This window comes from Hyperolius riggenbachi, chromosome 3, assembly GCF_040937935.1.
Source record: "Hyperolius riggenbachi isolate aHypRig1 chromosome 3, aHypRig1.pri, whole genome shotgun sequence".
Lineage (NCBI taxonomy): Eukaryota > Metazoa > Chordata > Amphibia > Anura > Hyperoliidae > Hyperolius > Hyperolius riggenbachi.
Window position 1 is genome coordinate 107,437,575 of NC_090648.1, and position 22,949 is coordinate 107,460,523.

The 22,949-nt window shown below is 46.2% G+C and overlaps 1 protein-coding gene across 3 annotated transcripts in view; it reads left to right on the top strand.

The window, feature by feature from the left end:
• The first annotated feature begins 22,577 nt into the window (after positions 1-22,577).
• ENTPD4 (ectonucleoside triphosphate diphosphohydrolase 4) overlaps positions 22,578-22,949 on the top strand; it is a 79,559-nt gene continuing 79,187 nt past the window's right edge. For all 3 annotated transcript variants that reach the window (XM_068274732.1, XM_068274731.1, XM_068274733.1), the window contains exon 1: positions 22,578-22,753. The gene's annotated coding sequence lies outside the window, so the exon portion shown is untranslated. The remainder of the gene's footprint in view (positions 22,754-22,949) is intronic.

The window sequence follows — 22,949 nt, forward strand, 5'->3', positions numbered from 1 at the left end:
GAGAAAATCCTCTTTCGTCTCTGAATTTAATATTTTGAAACTCTTAAAGACCCAGGAATCATACTCGACAAAATCGTACAAATCGGAAATTCCGTCTACACTGGGGTTTTGGGTTGGGCTGGTCATTCTGTAACGATTGTGGAACTTTCCCCGTGATCAGCGCACAACGCGTGCGCTGACACGGCGGAGATCCTCCACAAGCATATAATTTGCAGGAACCCAGCAAAAGGTGCTACGCACCTGTAGAGGGAAATTCCTGTCGGCAGATGGCGCTGGGGAGTGCAGAGGAACCAATCCTCTGTACCTCCACAAGTGCCAGACAGGAATTGTACGAAGCGCAGAACGCAATCGCAAGAGAGGCGATTGCAAATGAGATTGAGCAAAAGGGATAGGTTGTATGTGTGTGCGCCAATCCAGTCGCCACCCCGCGACCGCGCACACACAACAGCAGATACGAAATAGGAACGCAATCGCGAGAGGTGCGATCGCGAGACGTGACACAAGGCAGAACAGAATAGAATACGAGGGTAGCAAAGGCACAGCAAATACAATAAGGAGATACGGAAAATAACAACCGCTAGCTAACAGCGAACACCGCACTCATTTGCAACAGTGCACGCGGTTATGCGCGATCTCCACGTGATAAGCACAATAGAGACAAGCACGCCTAACTAACCATAAACAGACAAACATGAAACAGGGGACGCGAGCGCTTGCTTAACGGTTACCTCACCAAGCCTGTAGCAAGCGCAGCGGACAAGACAGACACACGAAAAACAGGAACTAGGCAGAAAGGATCCACCGCTCTTCCGCCAGAGCAAGTGTGATCCAAGCAGGAACACAGATCAGAAAGATCCACAGCCGCTAACGCTAGCGGCTAGTGCGATCTAAACAAGACAGAGCGATTCGCTATCAACCGCCGCTGGTGACAGCGCAATCGCGACCGACAAGACAGAACAGAAGGATCCCCAGCGCTCGCACAAAGTAGCTAGCGCGATCTCAGGAGACAGAACAGAAGGATCCCCAGCGCTAGCACAAAGTAGCTAGCGCGATCCCAGAAGACAGAACAGAAGAGATAGCTGGTAGCAACCGCTGCACCAGCTATACTCCAAGAACAGAGATCAGAACCATTTCCTGTCAACCACCATAGGGACAGGACAATGGCAAACAGGCAAGACAAGACAGAACAGGCAATACAGATAATACAACCTGACTGGGCTAGAAGGGGAGCCTAAAGCAACCCCCAGGAATTAACTATACTAGATAGCAATGGCTGACACTCCAGCAGTGTCCATCAGGAACTGAGCATGGAAGGGAAATGACCAGCAAAGCATTCTGGGAAACATAAAGCTCTTATAGTGCCAGTCATCAAAGAAGGCAGGTAGGGGATTTGCATAACGAATGTATGCAAATTCCCCAGCAAGAGAACAGAACAGAAACTTGCAATGGAAAGACAGGTCTCTGTTCCAGAGACCTGCAGCCCACAGACTAGAGGAATGGACAAACAGCTGTCTGCCTGTGCAGCCAGCTGAGCGGATCATCACACACCCACACCAAGCACTCACATGACATCCAGTACATTCACCCAGAACTCACAAGGGACTGAGTACCTGCAATCAACATCCATATGATGCGTGATACCCACCCATACTGCCAAAATCCACATGACACCCTGTGCTAGAACCCACATGGCACCCAGCATCTGCATTTAGCACCCACATGACAACAAATACCCCACTAGCCAACACCTATCACCCATATGGCACCATGTAACTCACTCCCAATACCCACTTGGCACTCAGTATTTGCACCTAGGACCCATATGACACCCTATGCCCCCCAAAATCAACCCCCACATGGCACAGTACTCACACGGCACCAAATTACCAAGTCATTATATGCACCTAGTATCCGTCCATGGACAGCACCCAAATAGCACCCAGTACCCACCCTTGGTCTGAACCCATATGAGACCCAGTACTCTCCCATGGCACACATCCAGACCACACATGGCACTCCCTACACACTCATGTCCTGCCCACTGCACCTACGTGCACCTAGTACCCACTCTTGGCCTGTACCCAGCACTCGAATGGCTCCCTGTACCAATTAACACTCACATGGCACCCACTATTGTTTATCAACATGTGCTACTCATTCAGCACCCATTACTGCTTAGCACCCAATACAGATAAACACCCAATACAAACTTGACATTGGTACCCACTGTAGCTTGACACAGACTGTACTTTGGCACCTCAGCACCCAATGCAACTTAGCACAAACTGGACCTTTGCATCTTACCACCCACTGCACCTTGGCACTTACTGCAGTTTTGCACCTTCCAATGCTTAGCAACCACTGCATATTGGCAACCACGTCTTCTTTGCCTGAAAAAAAGCGTGGGTGCTGATCAAGAGGGACAGAGGTCCCAGTAATGAAAGGTGAGTCCTTGCCTGCATCAGGCTCCACTGTGCCCACTCTAATAGTGGGCACCTATCACTGCTGATTTGAGGGTGGTTGTGCCAAAAGTCTGCCTGCACCAAAGTGTCCTCAGATAAGGACTAAAAAGTAACTTTTAATGTAAAAAAGTCAGCCTCCATATTCCTCTCACTTCAGATGTGCTTTAACTGAATTCCAGGCATGCAATAGGCATGCTAAAACCCAAAAAGAAGGTAACAGTAAAGCTTTGTCCACATCTAAAATCTCCCTTCCTCCTGGTGCTCCACTGCACGCTACGATTTTGTACAAAGTGCTTTTATAAGTGCTTTTGTAGAGCGATTCCGTTTTTTCACTTCCTGACATCAGGAAGTGAACTCTTTCACCCGGAAATGAATAAATACAGAGGACCTGATTCACAAAGCGGTGCAAACTTTTTCGCGTACTTTTTCGCGCGCAAAGTGCCGCAATTCGCGCGATCACAGACTTTTGCGCGCACAATTGGCAAATTGGGCGCGCAAAAGTCCGCGATCACGCGAACCGCGGTACTTTGGGCGCGAAAAAGTCCGCGAAAAAGTTTCACCGCTTTGTGAATCAGGCCCAATGTATTTATTCATAAAAGCGCGAACGCAATTGCCAGATAAAGCGATTTGTGAGCATTTTGCACTTTTCCTATACCTTCCATTGTAGCAAAATCGCCCCAAAAATGGTACATGTAGCGCCTTGCTGAGCGGAAAGCGGACGAAACGCACTGATATGAACTGTTCCATAAGGAATCCTTGCAGTAGCGATTTTAGGGCGTTTTTAAAAATCGCCAGCACTAAAAAAAACCCGCAAAATGCCCTAGGTGTGAACAAGCCCTTAGGGCCCTTTTCCACTATAGCGTTTGCGATTGCTGAATCGCAAAATCGCAAACCGCTAGTGATTTTCAAATCGCTACAGTTTGCTTTTTAACATAGGAATCGCGTTAGGTAATTTCCACTACCGCGATTCAATTTTTACTTAATCGCAAACGCGCGGCGGAGTGATTATTGCCGCGATTTTGCTATGCAGTGCATAGCATAACAAAATCGCAAACGTTGGGAAATCGACGCAAAATTTTGTACTTTTGCTGAATCGCAATCGCTAGCGTTCAGCACGAACGCTAGTGATCGCTAGTGGAAAAGGGGCCTTATTGCATACAGTTTCACCTCTTATATGGTGACCCGCACAACACACTATTGCTAGGTGTCTTGCATGGTAAGCTGTACTGACATCTTGTGGCTAAACCTAGGCACTACACATTAATATTTACACAGGATGTTGTCCTACACTTATTTTTTTCAATATCTTCATTATTTATTTTATAACATAAAAGTCATGACCAAAAAACATGTTTATTTGAATTCTTTCTGTTACAAATTTACTGAAATTAAGAGTAAACATAGTTTAGTAATAACAATATGACTCTAGGTTTCTCAAAGAAACACAAAATAAAAAAAAAACAAAGGAAAAACAAAGTTTCTACAGACTCTTCTGTGATGCCAAGTATATAAAGGATTAAATATCGATCAGTGCATTATAATATTTGTATGTATTTAAAGGGAACCTTAACTGAACGGGGGTAAAGAGTTTCACTTACCTGGGGCTATTACCAGCAGGGGGCTGGTGCCCTCCGTGCCGCTCTGGAATCCTCTGGTCCCCCGCTGTCACTTAGTTTCGTTTTTGACGACTCACCAGTCTCCGGCCGCCATGCGTATTATTGGACGCATTCACCAATGCAATTAGCACTATTGCGGACCGCAACGCGTACAAAAATACGCGTTGTCGCATTCCGCACGCGTAGATATGCGGTCCGCAATAGTGCTAATTGCATTGGTGAATGCGTCCAATAATACGCATGGCGGCCGGCGACTGGTGAGTCGTCAAAAACAAAACTAAGTGACAGCGGGGACCAGAGGATTCCAGAGCGGCGCCGAGGGCACAGGACTGCTGCAGGGGGCTGGTAATAGCCCCAGGTAAGTGAAACTCTTTACCCCCCGTTCAGTTAAGGTTCCCTTTAATATTGCATTGCTTGGGATTATATATATATATATATATATATATATATATATATATATATATATATATATATATATATATACACATGGCCACAGTTACATTTACTTATTATTACTTATGCAGCTTTCTATTGCTGCTTTTCTTAATTCCAAAATGCATATAATGTGCATTCAATTTGAATGCTAGCTGAAATTACAAGCATCTCATTGACCATCTATAGTAACTATATAGCCCAATTAAAGTGGCTTACCTTTGGAAAATGCGGCTGTTAAAAATGGCGCAGAATAGCGGTAGTAGAATATCGGTAAATTTACAGATGTTCTAATACTTTATTTGAATTCCAACTTCTCCCTACTCTCACACAGAACCCTCCCCCATAATCGTGCCTAACCCTTAACCACCGATGGGCAACTTACCTTAACCCCCACCTACAGTGGGCAGCTGACCTTAAAGGATACCCGAACTGACATGTGACATGACGAGACAGACATGTGTATGTACAGTGCCTAGCACACAAATAACTATGCTGTGTTCCTTTTTTTCTTTTTCTGCCTGAAAAAGTTAAATATCAGGTATGTAAGTGGCTGACTCAGTCCTGACTCAGACAGGAAGTGACTACAGTGTGACCCTTACTGATAAGAAATTCCCCTTTTTTACCTCTTTCTTGCTCTCCGAATCCATTTTTTTTATATGAAAGTGTTTTATAGTTGGAATTTCTTATCAGTGAGGGTCACATTGTAGTCACTTCCTGTCTGAGTCAGGACTGAGTCAGCCACTTGCATACCTGATATTTAACTCTTTCAGGCAGAGAAAGAAAAAAAGGAACACAGCATAGTTATTTGTGTGATAGGCACTTTACATACACATGTCTATCTCATCATGTCACATGTCAGTTCGGGTATCCTTTAACCCCACCCTTCTCCTGCACCTAACCTTCCTGCACGTAACCTTAACCCACCTTAAAACAGTCCTATTATGGTGGGCACCCTTTTAAACAGGGCACCGCCTCTGCTGTTTTCAACAAACTCAGATAAATATAGGTACATAGCCTGCTAGTCCTACTAAGAAATTGTCTGAAGTCCTTTTCTGTTTTCCTGCACAGCAAGTTGTTCTCTGCAAATGAGCTTGTCTAAAAGCCAGTTTAAAAAAAGTAAATAGAAGTCAAAACACTCTTATCTGGCAGAGGAAATAATGGCTAATAACATTTTAGTGCAAAAAAAAGGCCATTACATTGCTTGTTTTGCAGTTGGCACAGATTATACATCAGACTGTCATGACTGCTGTATAAAAATCAGTCTTAATATGAAGCCCTTAAAGAGGACCTGTAACTTTAAAAACGTCCCCTGGGGGGTACTTACCTTGGGAGTGGGAAGCCTATGGATCCTTTCGAGGCTTCCCAAGGTGGCAGCGCTAGCGGTCCCCGAACAGCAGCCATGTAAATATTTACCTTCCTGTCTCCAGTGCAGGCGCAGTAGTGGATCTCCACTCTTGGGTCAGGCGGAAATAGCAGATACCAATTGGATCCACTCTAAGGCACAGCTGCAATTCACCTGTGCCTGCGCAGTAGATCAGACCCAAACGGGATCGGCTATATCCGCCTGACCCCGAGCAGAGAGCCACTACTGCACCTGTGCTGGAGCCGGGGAAGATAAAGACACTGTGCCACAGCCGGCTTTTCTTGTTGGCTGTGGTTTTCGATGGCCCAGCACTACCACCCTGGGACAGAGGAGCACAGGGGAAGCCTCGATAGGATGCAGAGGCTTACCCCTCCTGAGGTAAGTACCCTCCAGGGAACCTTTTTTAAAGTCACAGGTCTTCTTTAAACTGTAGATAAAAGTAGACATAGACTTCGATTTTGTTCTGTTACTAATATTTTGTATGACATAAGTATAAGACATACAATTAATCTCATAATTTTATTTTCAGTTTAGGTTTGCTTCAAGACTAACTGTAATTAATGGAAGGGGGGGGGGGGGCTGTACATAATACAATAGAGTCTCAGTTATCCAGCACTGACAAGGATCGGCTGATGCTGGATAAATGTGCTTTCTGGTTGCTTGAGACTCAATGTTATAAATAGGCCCAGCTAATACAGAACTATACCCCACTCTTTATACATACCATGAACTCTGTATTAAATGTTAAAAGATTGAAAGTATATTAACCTTGAGGGAGCTATGGAACCCAGTCTTTAACCTCTTCCCCACCCCCTAAAGCCAATAGGCGTCAGGAAGGTGGCAGCCCCAGGACCGCGTAACGCTGAAAAGCATCAAGTCCTGGGGCGGTTTTACAGGGGATCGCACACACCGTCATCAGTCTACCACCGGCGATCGCCATCTATTTACATTGTACAGCGCCGTACTGGGGACAGCCTTATCATTCGGCTGTCCCCTGGAAAGGCTCTCAGAGCGATCGGCTCTCATAGGCTGATGGTATGGTATCCGATCTGTCAGATCAGATCTATTAGACGGATCTATTAGATAATTTCCAACCGGTCCAATTGGATTGCATTAGATTTTGCAACAGATTTTGGGTCATCAATGCAAAATCTATCGCAAAATTGATCTGAAACAATTTGGACATCTACACATGATGCAATTTCTTATTAGATCTATCTAACAGAGCGGTCAATCTGATGGAAAATCATACCGTGTAGATGAGGCTTAAGGGACATGACATAACTCATAGCAACCAATCAACAATCATTAAGCAATGTTCAAATTTGACTTAAAGCAAATCCAAACCGACCACAGGAAAAAAGTTAGAGATTTACCTAAGAGGAAGGAAGCCTTTGGATCCTCCAGAGGATCCACGTCCTCCTCAAGACCACCACTGGACCAGAGAAGGATCATCCACAAGACATCCTAGGTAACAGCTTGGGAACTTGTTGGCATCAAGGGGCCCAGTTGTACATGGTTTATTGCTAGCTTTCAAAACGTTAAGTTTCTTCTTCAGGCACTATACAAAACTGTATCAGAACTTCCAAAAGAATTATTAGAGGAAGCAAAGCCTAGTGTCTTGTCTTGGGCCCCATATTATCTTAATTCTTTTCTGCCTGGGATGCTCTGAAAGTTCACGGTCACACTCCTCTTCATGCACAAGAGTGCTTGTACAGCACCTGCACAAGTGCAATACACGGTGGGGGATGTGGCCACGAGAACATATCTGATAAGCTCTTGTTGGATATGTTCAGAGGATCCGTGCACAGCAACAGAGGGGTCCAGGAGGGCACAGGAAGCCACTGGACTATCCAGAGGCTTCCCTCTACCTAGGCAACTGCCTTGCATCCATAGGGGCCTCCAAATGTCTGCCACCACCCCACTAAATTAATCTCCCTCATCCTTCTTCCCGCAACGTTACGGTGGCAGTAGTGATAGGCACACACTTTCCTCCTCCAGGTTCCAGGCATTGCAGGTCTGTTTGTCTTCTCTGTTGCTGCTCTGCACTTCCTGCTTCTGTTTGGGCTCTAGCATCTGTTGTGAGAGGCGGGAAGTGCAGAGCGGCAACTCTATAGATAAGACGTCTCATCTAGCGCCTTGAACTCAGAGGAGGTGTCTGCCTGCCACCCCTTCCTGCATAATGTTGTGCTTGTGTGTGTGTGTGTGGGGGGGGGTCTTTAGTCTTTAGGGGCACCTCAGACTACTATACTGGGGGAGGGGGTTGGGTTTCAGCAGGTCCCCCAGGTTACTATTGCCCTGGGCCCCATTGTAGCTAGAACCGGCCCTTGGGTTTGCTTTAAGTGATAAGGAGGATAACGTATTTGCCTGCTGTGAGTTACTTTATACTGAAACTCATTTATGCTCTTTGTGCTTCTTTATTAAATTAGAGTTGGCTGTTCCCTTCTTTGTGAATTGTGCAGGCTAATGAAGAAAACATCAGAGCCATACTGTGCCATGTACTGTTTTTCCATCAGCCTGTGCTGAGCTTCTAATGATCTGGCCACAGGCCTTGTTTGCATTGTAACTGGAGGTGGAAGAGAACAGGCAAGCCTAATTAATAACAGTCACTTACAGTGTTCCAGACTACGGGGGTCAGAGTGGCTGAACAGACCCCCTGCTTGGCCTTCTGCCACTCATGGCTTACAGTCTAAATACAATAAAACTGAGCAGCTCACCCTTGTAACACTTTCTGTTCCACATTCACAAGCTCCATATATTTAAACCTGACACAGATTTAGGACATAGTTGGAATTTATGTGTAAAGCGTAATGAAGGATGTAGTTGATAGCTAATCAATGTGGAGGCAGTTTCCACTTATTAGGCTGGCCATGCACTTAAGGTGCTCATACATCTCTTGACTTGACGGCCCGATACTTATTATCGAATCAGATGGAAATCAGTGCTGTCACGGACGGTTGCGGGGCCGCAGGCGCGTCCTAGAACCACCCGTGAAGATAATGCGATCGCACTCGATTCTCTGCATCGATTGCGATTCAGATCGATAGAATCTGGATTGGTTGTGTAGGTGGATTGGTTGTGTAGGGGCTACCTGTAGCAACCTGGAGTTTCCCTTTCTCCCAGCTGTCACGGAACAGCCGGGAGGAACGTAGGCGAATCTGGAAGATTCGCCGTTGGTTTCTCCGATTTCTTGGTCAGATCTGCTAGTCACTGCAGCGAGCAGAACTGACATTCCTGGTTTTTCTTTTTTCTAATAAAGACAGTCCTTTCCCTCCTTTCACCAAAAGGCACGAGCCTGCTGCAGAGTGTCCCTGGCTTCAAGCTGTGCTGATGGCCCATCCATCAGATATAGTTGATAAGCACGATGGCAGAAACAATTTAGTTGGGAAGAAGTCAGACATTCTGGCTCCCCTCCCAGCAGGGGGAGTTGACACATAGCTTGCTGCCCCAAACTTCAAAGAGCCTTTGCCTGGGAATGACCTGCTGTAAATCCCAGACGTATCTCATATTCCATAAACTGCTATATGTGTCATATTTTCTGTGTTGCCAGGCTGGCAGACCCTCCAAACTAACAGAGCATGCTTGGCCCTGTCTGGCGCTGGTTCTGAGGAAGTTTCAGAACATTCTGAGGTAAATACTGCCAGTTAGGCAGTTCGAAAGTGCCCAGATGGTACCACAGGGGTTCCATCCCTCATGTTTGGTATCAGGCTGCTGGGTAAATCGAGGCAGACCTGAAAATGTTAGCCCATATATGGTTAGATATGATTTCTGGTCCCCAGGACAAGGGGAGGACTCATCTCATCTTCTAAGGGGGTGTGTGGCTCCCGCCCTCACTCCCTCCTACTGGATCAGGGGCATAAGAATGGCAGAGGAGCCAAACTCAGTGTCCTCCACCCTGAAACAACATCTTGATCTCATCTGTGCCAGCTTGAGGATATGCTGGCATCCACCTGGTCTGAACTCTGAACTTTGATCTGAAACAAAGGATTTTACCAAGGACTTTATGATTCTTCCCACAAAAGGACATTTCTCCATGAAACTAAGTATTTTTTCTCCCTTTCTTTTATTTTTCATACTGGCTATTACTGTTTCAATAATTGTTGATTTAAATAATTGTCTGTATATATTAATTATTTATATTGCCCGTGAATAAAATAATTTATCAAAGTCATTCACTGTTCCGCTACCCTATTATTCAGCATACACAGAACTGAACTCAGACTTCTGAAGAGACGCTACTGTTACTAGCCAGACAGAATAGAGTGTGTTTAACCGTTTTTATTTGCAGGTCGAGAAATAACCAGTTAGTGAGTTCCTCTGTCTCAGAAAACATAGGTGGTGGCAGTTATACCCTGAAATAGTGTGTAAAGTTGTAATTACCGTACCTCACAGGCTCCCTTCTGGTCGGGCTGCTGCCCAAATTCCTGTTGGTTTCTGCTCAAAGATCGCGACCAAAGCTTGCATGGTCTGTGTGCTGAAACCGATTGGAAGGCAATTTGCGGTCTGACCGCTAGGGCTCCTGTGACAAGTGCCGCCAAGAGCATGCCCGATCATCGGCGCGACTATTTTCGGGCCAAATTTGGTCACATTAAAGGAGCCAGCGGATATTTTATGCATATCTTGTTCCCAGGTGAACTCAACGGCTCCCCTGATGTGAACTCACAAAGGGATTGTAACGATCGGTGTCAGCACACAGAGAGAATCTGATTATTGGTGATGTGCAGTATCATCAAGAATACAGATATATACCCGATTATTGATGATCTGCAGAATCACCAATAATACAAGTATAACTAACCTCTGGACACCTATATAGTGTGAGTGTTTGGTGCAACAGTAATAACTTTGAGTGGGACCACCCAAGGAGCAGGTGGTCCTTGGCAGTATGAGAAACAACTCCCTCCGGGAAGTGCGAAGACCTTCCAACAGCCTGAGACTTCCAAAAGGGGTGGAGCCCCAGGCTGAATGGTATGAAGGCCCTGTGGCTAAGTGACACCTAGAAGGTGGGAGTCACAAGCAGGACTGGAGACTAATCTCTCAATGGAGAGGGATAGCTCGCAAGGTCGGGCAGGCTAGGTCGGCAACACACGGGCAGAGAAGGTATAGAGACAGAAGGCTGATTCGGTAACCAGGGACAGGCAGGGTCGGCAACAGGTAATCAGATATGTGTAGGCACCGAATCAGAAAGCAGAAGGATAGTCAGGAATGCAATAGGTCATAACAGATATCAAACAATGCCTAGTCTGGGGTGTGAGGTCCGTGGTCTCAACACCCTGGAACTAGTCTGAAGTATAATACAATGGTGACACAATATCCCTAGTCTTGGGTGTGAGGTCTGTGGTCTCAACACCCTGGAACTAGTCTGAAGTATAACACAATGATAACACAGTATCCCTAGTCTTGGGTGTGAGGTCCGTGGTCTCAACACCCTGGAACTAGTCTAAAGTATAACACAATACTAACACAGAAGTAATCTGGCTTAGTGTGAATTCCCAGGTCCTCCTGGTTCAAACACACTGTGGGATCTGGTTAAAACCAAAACCATAACTGTTAAACACGTGGCAGCATTAAAAGGTTTGCTTGTCCAATCAGAGCAAGAAAGGTTCCCCGCATTCCAACGATCTTAGGGATACACGTCTATGGGCAGCAAACTGATCTTTCACTGTGGCTCCACATACATCAATACAAGAAGTCCTTACAAGAGAGGGGCGTGGGCACCAGTATACTTCAGCAAACATTTATTGCACCATTCGTGTAAAACAGTAGTAGCAGCATATCACATTGGTAAAACCAAGGGATTACATCACCTGCCCAGATGACACCATACACACAGAGCCCGTCCTCCCGACAATTGTTTTGCACCAGCCGGTGCTTGATCACGGGTAGTTCAACCCTATGGCGTCCATGTAATCCAACAATGCCACGGAGGGGAGGGCGTGAATAAATAGCATCAAAACTACACGCCCCTCTACTTGCCTAAGCCAATGAAGTGCTGGGTCCTGTGGCTGGCAGGGAGTGCGCAGCATATGTGCTCACTTCCGTCTCCAGCAATACTAGTCCGCCAATCCCAGCTGCCTATGACGTCCACAATGTGTGGGCATCTGCATTACCATGGATATGGGTAAACATACCCGAAAGACTGAGCGAGGCCGCCTCCTCCTAACAATCCGGGAGGTCAGCGACCATCAATCAGTCCTGGCTGACTATTTGGAGTTGAAAATACAATGGATAGGCAAGAGGCGCGCAGGAACACAGCTCCTATCTAAACAATTATACATCATTGATAGTATGGCTGGATAGTGTAATGGTTAAGGCCTCTGCCTCTGACATGGGCGACCTGGGTTCAAATCTCACCTCTGCCTGTTCAGTAAGCCAGCACCTATTCAGCAGGAGACCTTAGGCAAGTCTCCCTAACACTGCTACTGCCTATAGAGCGCGTCCTAGTGGCTGCAGCTCTGGCGCTTTGAGTCCGCCAGGAGTTTGTCTTTGTCTTTCTTTTAAAAATTACAACAGAACAAATATATAAATTTGAGCGTAAGAAAAATTATTAGCTAATGAATTATTAGCTTTTATACTTGTGCGGTGTGGTAATGCCATGGAATGGCAGCCTGCCAAAGGATCACCATGCCTCACAAATCCATAGTTCATGCAGAGTGCGTTGACAGGGTTATATGCATAGGTGTTCAGACTTTCATTGCCCTTGCAACTGGGGAGCGTACTGCAAAGCAACGTAACGGTGAAAGAACTCAACTTCCTGGCCTCCACCCTCAGATTCCCAAGTCGCTCCTTTCTGCTCAGGAGAACAATAATAACGCACTGTAGGACGTTCATGCTCTGATTTATGTATTTGAAACAAGGTATATCTAGCCCAGTTTTTCTCAACTATGGTTCCCTGGAACCCCAGGGTTCCTTGAGTAGACTGTAGGGGTTCCTTAGCATTTCCCCCCATCGTGTGGGAAGTATAATAGAGCAAATTATAATATGGGGTAGTGTAAAAATAAGCACTAAATTGGGGGTCAGAATAAAAATGAGCACATTAATAAAAAGCACTAGGATAAGGAGGAGACAGTATAATGTGTGGCAGTGTAATGGGGGACAGTGAAATAAACAGCTTCACCTACTTTTAAAGACCATTCCTCCTGCAAAATAAATGCTGGGGGTTCCCCGAGATCAAAACATTGTTTACAGGGGTTCCTTGAGATCCAAAAGTTATTTGCAGGGTTCCTTCCTTAAAGCCCCATCTACACCATGGGACATTGCAGCGATCCGGCGGCTCGATTAGCCGCCGGATCGCCTCTTCCGCGTGCCCGCCGCGTCCACGCTCGCCGCGCGTGCGCCGCATTCGATTCCCCGCTCGTGCCCGCTCGTCCCCGCCGGCGCCGCTTATCTCCCGCACGATTCCCTGCCATTGTCCCCTCGCGGGGATCGAGCAGGGAATCGGCGGTGCGGAGATCCGTCCTGTCGGATCTTATCAATCGAGCCGCATCAGCGGCTCGATTGATAAGGAGCATCGCGGCCGCATCTACTCGTGTAGATGCGGCTTTAGGTTAAGAAGGTTGAGTAAGGCTGATCTGTACAGGTAATGAAGGCAGGATTTACAGACCAATCAGCGGCTTATACATTTCAGTGTGCTTGGCTACAGACCAATTAGCTGTTTGTGCACAATTGCATACATTTCAATGTTTGGCTATCAGACCCTAGTTTGTCATTACATTTACATACAAAATAACAATGCTTTCTACTTGAACAGAATGGTGTACATTTTACAATAGTATGTTTGGCTACCTGGCCCTAGTTTGTCATTATATCCACATACACAATAGCAGAGACTCATATAAACAATGCATCCTAGTTTACACAACTGGTTACAAGATCCTTAATTATCTCCTTATTTAGCAGACTTGATCAACAACTACAGTACTTTTAACAATGTACACTTGGTCTGTGAAGGGCAAGAAATTCCTATTGTCTCTAAAGGGAAATCATTTGTTCTTTGATTAAACAACAGGTAACATAATTAATAGAAATAGACTAGTCTCATATGAATCCATATAAAATAATAAGAAAAAGAATACAATAATTTCTTTCATTCACACGCTGTATATGTGTAAAGTTAAAATAGACTTGAACTCAGAACTTTCCCTCTGCTCCAAAAAGATAAGCAACAGCATGATAACCTTTAAAGAAAAAACATTTCTTTGTTACAGCTAATACAAATCCTGCAATAAATCTGCAGTGTGTCCACTTCCTGCTTTCATGGAAGCAGACATAGGGTTAACATCAGTGGCGTAGCTAAGGAGCTGTGGGCCCCGATGCAGGTTTTACATTGGGGCCCCCCAAGCACTCTATACATAACAATTGATACAGCACACCAAAACCTGCCAATGGAAACTACAGTGTCAGAGGTGCAAGAAGGGGATGGGGAACAATCTGTTAATGATTACCACTATTCAAAGCATCTATAGAAGTGATTATTATGAGCACAGGACCAATAGAGAGCTAATATTGTGGTTGAGGGAGGGCCCTTCGGGGCCCCTCTGGCCCAAGGGCCCCGATGCGGTCGCTACCTCTGCACCCCCTATTGCTACGCCCCTGGTTAACATCCTGTGTATACCAATTGACTTTTTGCCATGGCAAGCAGGTGACAGAGCTTAGGCATCAAATAAAAGTTGTGATTAGTCACAGATCAGGGGGAATTAGAAATGCTAAACTCTCTAAATACATACAGGGTGCATTTCTCTGTTTTCCTTCTGTCCTGTGAAAGAGTCCACTTTAAGAAAATTACAACAATTCAAGTGTGTGTATAATCCAGGGGTAAAAAAAACCCGGTACTTATCCGTTAGCCGGGCGCATCCTCTAGGTGGCGACAAAACTCCACCAGAGTTACATCTTTCCCTACTATCCACGTCGGCCTGGAGGGGGAATAGTAATTAGCGCCACCTGCCGGATGCGCCCGGCTAACGGATTAGTACCAAAAAAACATATATCCAGGCACATCGCCTCTAGTTAGGGCATTAAATAAGTTATTAAAGAAAGGGAGGTGCTGAAGGGGGTGTGGCCAGAAAACAGCAAAAATCTATTAACCCTTCGCACTCTCACATGCAAATGTTCAAACAAATGCATTCACAGATTCACTCATCCAGGCACCACTGTTATCCCTACAGCTAAGCCAAAAGCCGGGGTTTTAGTTCACAGAAGAATGCATTCTTATGCTTAGTCACCTATACTGCGCAGAAGTACCCAGGTAAACATAGGTGTCCTAACTCTGGCCCTGTAACATGCATAGTGCAGACATGCAAATATTCATTGCATCAAACCTATCTAGGGATTAGGAGCACACATCCTGACGTCCTCTCCTGGGACAGATAACGCATCATACCAATCGCACGAGAGAGCTGATGTAATGTATCCATGCGCACCATGCACATACACCAGCATAAGCTGTGTGCATGCTGACAAAAAAAACATGGTGTATGTGCATGGTGCGCATGGATACATTACGTTAGCTCCCTTGTGCGATTGGTAAGATGCGCTATCTGTCCCAGGAGAGGACGTCAGGATGTGTGCTCCTAATCCCTAGATAGGTTTGATGCAATGAATGTTTGCATGTCTGCACTATGCATGTTACAGGGCCAGAGTTAGGACATCTATGTTTACCTGGGTACTTCTGCGCAGTATAGGTGACTAAGCATAAGAATGCATTCTTCTGTGAACTAAGACCCCGGCTTTTGGCTTAGCTGTAGGAATAACAGTGGTGCCTGGATGAGTGAATCTGTGAATGCATTTGTTTGAACATTTGCATGTGAGAGTGCGAAGGGTTAATAGATTTTTGCGGTTTTCTGGCCACACCCCCTTCAGCACCTCCCTTTCCTTAATAACTTATTTAATGCCCTAACTAGAGGCAATGTGCCTGGATATATATTATTTTTTTCGTGTTACTGACCCCTGTGGCTAGGGTTTTAATTCAGTGCACTCCCTCCTTCCCCTGTATGTGTTTTTTTGTCAGCATGCACACAGCTTATGCTGGTGTATGTGCATAGTGCGCATGGATACATTACGCTAGTTCCCTTGTGCGATTGGTAAGATGTGCTATCTGTCCCAGGAGAGGACGTCAGGATGTGTGCTCCTAATCCCTAGATAGGTTTGATGCAATGAATGTTTGCTTGTCTGCACTATGCATGTTACAGGGCCAGAGTCAGGACACCTATGTTCACCTGGGTACTTCTGCGCAGTATAGGTGACGAAGCATAAGAATGCATTCTTCTATAATCCAGGGGTACCACAAAAATTCAAGTTGAGCCTTGCAGTTAAGCTGGCCATACACTAGGCTGATTCCCGCCAGATCGACAGCATCACTGGGATCGAATCTGCTGTCACATCGTTCCCGCTACACGCCGAATTTCGATCTATTTCGTCCGATCCCATCGATCGCTCCGTGCGGAAAATTACCGTAGATCGCCCGCGGGTAGGGAGCGCGTCGCTAGTGGCGTTCGAGTGCCCGACTGCCCCCGGTCACTGCTGCTCCGTCTCCGCTCTGGTCTGGTCTCCGGGTCCAGCATGCTTCACTTCCTCCTGCCCGGCAGGAAGTTTAAACAGTAGAGGGCTCTCTACTGTTTAAACTTCCTGCCGGGCAGGAAGAAGTGAAGCATGCCGGAGACCAGACCAGAGTGGAAAAGGAGCAGCGGTGACCGGGGGCAGTCGCGCCGGCGGAGCAGGTAATGTATGCGGGGGGGGGGGGGGGGGGGAGTGGCGGCAGCACCACCACCACAGATTGTGAACGGTTTCAGGCTGAAATCGGTGCACAATCTGTTTGCAGTAAAGGTAGCCATACGATCCCTCTCTGATCAGATTCGATCAGAGAGGGATCTATCTGTTGGTCGAATCTGATGGCAAATCGACCAGTGCATGGCTACCTTTAGGGTGGACAATATCTAACACTAAAGTTGGCCATACACTTATAGATTTGCAGCAGATTCGACCATCAGATTGAATCTGACAGGAATGTATCTGATGTGTGCCATACTCAAGGAACAGATCTCCAATAGATTTCAGAATTCAATCTATTGAAAATCAATCGAAATGCATTATTGCACCACTCGATCCAATGCAACTCTATGGACAATCGATCTGCTGCCAGCAGCCGACCGACCTAGATTTTGCATCAGACTGATCAAGCAAATCGATCGAAATCGGTCAGAAATCAATCGATCAGCCAATCAAGCATGCTTCCTGCTGCATCAATTTCTAGCCAATTTGATCAGAGCGATTGAATTGGCTGTCAATCTATGGCAAAAATTGACCAGTGTATGGGCCCCTTTTGTTTCTGAAGAAGTAGATAATTAAATCTTGAGAATGCTTAATTTAAGTAAAGGCCAAAGGGCATTGGATATTTGCTGATGAAATTACAAACGGTTGGATGTGTCCTCCACTCATTAACTTGACCATACAATGTTGGGTGGCGACAGATGTTTTCAGCTAACTAGCCAGTGGAGCCCATCTTCCAGCGAAGTTGGAGCTCACCTGTGAAAACTTGGTCTATCTTAAAGAGGAACTCCAGTGAAAATAATGCAATAAAAAAAAGTGCTACATTTTTACAATAATAGTCAGTGTTTGCCATTGTAAAATCTTTTAAATCCCTGATTTACATTCTGACATTTATTACATGGTAACATTTTTACTGTGGGCAGGTGATATAGCTGCTGCATGCTTTTTTGGCAGTTGGAAACAGCTGTAAACAGCTATTTCCCACAATGCAGCAAGGTTCCCAGACAGGAAACTGCCAAGAGTACGTACTCAGAATTTCTTTGTGGGATGGGTTTCATCCCAATATCAGTCATACAGTGCCCCCTGATGGTCTGTTTGTGAAAAGGAATAGATTTCTCATGTAAAAGGGGGTATCAGCTACCGATTGGGATAAAGTTAAATTCTTGGTCGGACTTTCTATTTAAGAAAGATAGGGGGTGCATTGTTATAATCTTAATACCAGTAAGAGAGTTTTGCTTCATTTTAGCGGGTACCTTAATATAACAATCTCTACTTTTCATTGGGTCTAACATATCATGGACATCTTAACATTTAATACAAATCATTCAGGCAGGGAACACACTTGACTGTTTTCGTGCACGTTTTCTGCACAGAGAACTCATGTTAATCAATGGGCTAGTTCACACTTAATATGTTGTTCGCACAGAAAAAAAACTGACATTTTGCATGATAACTCTGCACAGGTTTCTCTATCAATTACATCAGCTGCTGTGAAAAAACGTGCACGTTTTCCTGCATAGAAACACACTTGGTGTGCAGAAAAAGTACGCAGAAAAACGTGCGGAGATAACTGAAAGACCAGTGTGTTCCCTGCCCCAAAGGTCAGAGTAATAATCCTAAAAAGGAGTGTTCCTTTTATGGATCTCTAGAGGCTTGAGGAGAGTGTGTGTGTGGTAACCTTGTAAAGGTGGGAAAGGAGAAATAGGTAAAAGACCGGAGAAAAGTCAAAGCAGGAAAAGGAAGTGAAAGAATAAAGGTAGGAGAAGAAAGGAGTAAAGGCTCATACACACATCAGACCATAGTCTTTGGAAAATGAAAGATCACAGACCAATTTTACCCCCTTTCATGTAGTATGAGAGCCATACTCTACACAGTCTTTTCTATGGAGCTGAACTTCCCATCAGATAGAAATCTTTGCAAGATGCTGAACACAAAGATGCTGTACAGACACAAAAGATCTGTTCCTGCAAAAGATCCATTCCTGCAAAATGCATTCATAGGGCTTGATTCACAAAGCGGTGCAAACTGTTTAGCACGGGTGTGCTAAACAGTTAGCACGTGAAGTGCTGTTCGCTGACTTTTGCGCGCGCAAAGTGCCGCGATTCGCGCAATCGCTGACTTTTGCAATTGTGGCACTTTGCGCGCGCAAAAGTCCGCGAATGGCACTTCACGTGCTAACTGTTTAGCACACCCGTGCTAAACAGTTTGCACCGCTTTGTGAATCAGGCCAATAGTGTATTATATCTGCAGATCTCATACACACCTTGTCAGGGGCGCCTCTAGGCATAGGCAGTACAGGCCATTGCCTGGAGTGCCATTGGTCCTGGGGGGCGCCATGTTGCAGAATTAAGCCCCACCCCAAATTAAGCCCCTTCCAAGATTAAGCCACACCCCTGTGGCTGTTCTATTACTTGCTTCTGCTGAATCTACTTAGCATAAGTTGCAGGCAGCTGTCACCTCTGTGCCTTGTGCACCCTTCTTTCCTCCTTTGTGCCTCCTTCTGTGCCCTTTGTGCCTCCTTCTGTCCCCCTGTGCCTCCCTATGTCCCCTTTGCCTTTATTTGTCCCCATGTGCTACCTCTGCCCCCCTGTTCCTCCTATAGTCCCACTCTGCCTCCTTCTGTCCTCCTGTGCCTCCTTCTGTATCCCTTTGTGCCTCCTTTTGTCTCCATGTGCCTCTTCAGTCCTCCTGTGCCTCCTTCTGTATCTCTTTGTGCCTCCTTCTGTCTCTATGTGCCTCTTCAGTCCCCATGTGCCACCTCTGTCCCCTGTGCCTCCTTCTGTCCCCGTGTGCCTCCTTTAGTCCCCCTGTGACTCCTTCTGTCCCCCTTTGTGCCTCCTTCTGACCCATTGTAGAGAGTGCCAGGCCGACCAGGCGGGCATGAGTGCAGTGCAGGGGGGACCGCAGTCACCCCCCGCCAGATGTTGTGTCCCCAGGTGGTGAACAGGCTTTCGGCGTCAAATAGACACCGCATCAGTTCACTGGTCCACAGCCCATAAGCCCACTTCTGCAGCCTTACATTACGGTATTTTCTGGTGAAACACTGCCAGCATTGCAAATTTTCTGATGAAACACTGCCGCATTATGATTATTTTCATGGAAGGGCGCCATGGGGGTGGGGGGGCGCCACAGATTTTCTCGTCTGGAGTGACAACATGGCTAGAAGCACCCCTGCACCTTGTTTAACTAGAGTGACCATATTTTTGTGGGTCCAACCTGGGACGGGGAGGGGGGCGTGGGGGGGGGGCGAAAAGTGGGAAGGAGTGAGGAGCGCGCAGTGGCGAAGACTGGGGGAGGGGGGCTGCGGCGCGCGCAGCGCGCCGCACCGAAAAAATGGGCGTGGCCATGACATTGTATGGGCGGAGCTAACGTAATGATGTAACAGCGAGGCATAAGAAAGCAGTGTTTACGCCATGATGTGGACAAACGAGACTTTGTATCATGGGTGTGCAGAAACTGTGTGATGCTAATAGTATACCGTAACCACAAAGCAGCAAACATAGCCATCTATGACCATTAAATAATAAATGCAGTAACAGTTACCCCGGACACCAGAAAATAAACGCAATAGGCAACATGTCAGTATAAAATAAATGCAATGCGGGCAAACATGTCAGTACAAAATAAACGCAATGCGGGCAAACATTTCACCAGAAAATAAACACAATGCAGGCAAACATTTCACCAGAAAATAAACGCAATGCGGGCAAACATGTCAGTACAAAATAAACGCAATGCGGGCAACATGTTAGTACAAAATAAACGCAATGCGGGCAAACATTTCACCAGACAATAAACGCAATGCGGGCAAACATGTCAGTACAAAATAAACGCAATGCGGGCAACATGTCAGTACAAAATAAACGCACTGCGGGCAAACATTTCACCAGAAAAGAAACGCACTGCGGCCAAACATTTCACCAGAAAAGAAACGCAATGCGGGCAAACATTTCGCCAGAAAAGAAACGCACTGCGGGCAAACATTTCGCCAGAAAAGATACGCAATGCGGGCAAACATTTCGCCAGAAAAGAAACGCACTGCGGGCAAACATTTCACCAGAAAAGAAACGCACTGCGGCCAAACATTTCACCAGAAAAGAAACGCAATGCGGCAAACATTTCGCCAGAAAAGAAACGCACTGCGGGCAAACATTTCGCCAGAAAAGAAACGCACTGCAGGCAAACATTTCGCCAGAAAAGAAACAATGCGGGCAAACAATAACATTTCACTAGAAAAGAAACAATGCGGGCAAACATTTCACCAGAAAAGAAACAATGCGGGCAAACATTTCACCAGAAAAGAAACAATGCGGGCAAACATTTCACCGGAAAAGAAACAATGCGGGCAAACATTTCACCTGGAAAAGAAACAATGCGGGCAAACATTTCACCAGAAAAGAAACAATGCGGGCAAACATTTCACCTGGAAAAGAAACAATGCGGGCAAACATTTCACCTGGAAAAGAAACAATGCGGGCAAACATTTCACCTGGAAAAGAAACAATGCGGGCAAACATTTCACCTGGAAAAGAAACAATGCGGGCAAACATTTCACCTGGAAAAGAAACAATGCGGGCAAACATTTCACCAGAAAAGAAACAATGCGGGCAAACATTTCACCTGGAAAAGAAACAATGCGGGCAAACATTTCACCTGGAAAAGAAACAATGCGGGCAAACATTTCACCTGGAAAAGAAACAATGCGGGCAAACATTTCACCTGGAAAAGAAACAATGCGGGCAAACATTTCACCAGAAAAGAAACAATGCGGGCAAACATTTCACCTGGAAAAGAAAGCATTTACTCACCTGGCAGAAGTGTCCGGCCTCTGGCGCGCTGCTCCGTCCCGGGACCGTCTTGTTCCTCCTGCTCTGGTCTCCCGCGCTGACAGGGCTACGGCATGATGGCGCCCGAAGCCCTGTACTAGTGACACAAATAGGTCTCCAGTACAGGGCTCCGGCAGCCATCTTGCCGTAGCCCTGCTCGCCTGCTGGTGTCGGAAACAGACACCGGAAGAGGAGGCTGGAGCGGGGCTGCGGGCCGCCGCCAGTTCATTGAGGAGAGAGTGGCCAGAGTCCCGAGGCCGGGACGTCCCGCTGCTGAAAGCGGGACGTTTCCCGGGACCTCATTAAGCCTGGGACAGCTGACCCCGAATCCGGGACGTGTCCCGGGCAATCCGGGACGTCTGGTCACTCTAGTTTAACAGACATTCATCTGCAGATCAGATACACCAGGATGGATCTTCAGATCTACAGATGATTGTCTGATCTGCAGATGAATGTCTGTTAAACAAGGTGTGTATGTGCATTTTGCAGGAACGTACAACATCTGTATTGTATCCAATATAAAACATTTGAAGTGTAAAAAAAAAAAAAAAAAACTATGGGCAGCACTACTGCCCATAGCAGCAAATAATACAGAAAAAAACATTTAATCTATTTCAAAAAATTAAAACATGCTTTTTTTTATATTGTACGCATGCTTGCTGCGGACTGCTCGCAAGGGCTTGCGGACAGCTTGCAAGACCGCAAGAGGCCCACAAAAATGCTTACAATATAAAGAAATGCTTAAATTTTTTTTACTGCTTTTGGAACAAGAATTGTGCAAAATTAAAGATGGGAAGGTTAACAGATATCCTAAACTGGTATCCAAGCTAGAATTGATTGCTGTCTATGTAGAGCTTTAATACTTCTACTCATACAGGTCTGAACATCAAACCTAAAAGTAGAACTAAAAAGGGACATGGATATTTGATTTCCAACGGGCGGTTGGGACGTTAGTAACTTATATCCCCTCTCTACCTACAATTATACACTATACAATTTACTTATATAATACACAGCATTGTATGCCCAAATCAAAAATGGCCGCTTAGTGCATTCAGCAGCTACGCAGCCACAAAGTCAACGCGTGTCCTTGTAAATTCTCGCGAGATGCAAGCAGGTGTCCGGTTGCTAGGGCCGCCTGGTTACCGGCCTGTGGTTGGGAGGCTGGCTTCTGGAGCACTGTGGGTTTTACACACCCCCTAACAGCTCCTCCCCGGGGAGAGCCGTGTGCCGGAGCGCGGTGACGTGTCCGGGGGAAGCGGGGACAGCACCGGGGGGACGAGGCAGGTATGAGGACTTCCAGCCCAGCAGAGGGCTGACTGTTCCCTGTATGTGTGTCTATAGGACTGTGTGATCTTCACGCCTGGGTGTGAGGTGACTGCCATTTCCTGTATAGTGTGTTCACATGTGTGTGTTACCTGTGTGACGTGTCCCGCTACCTCCATGTGTACTGTCCTCACTAACCCATGTACATCTCTGCTTC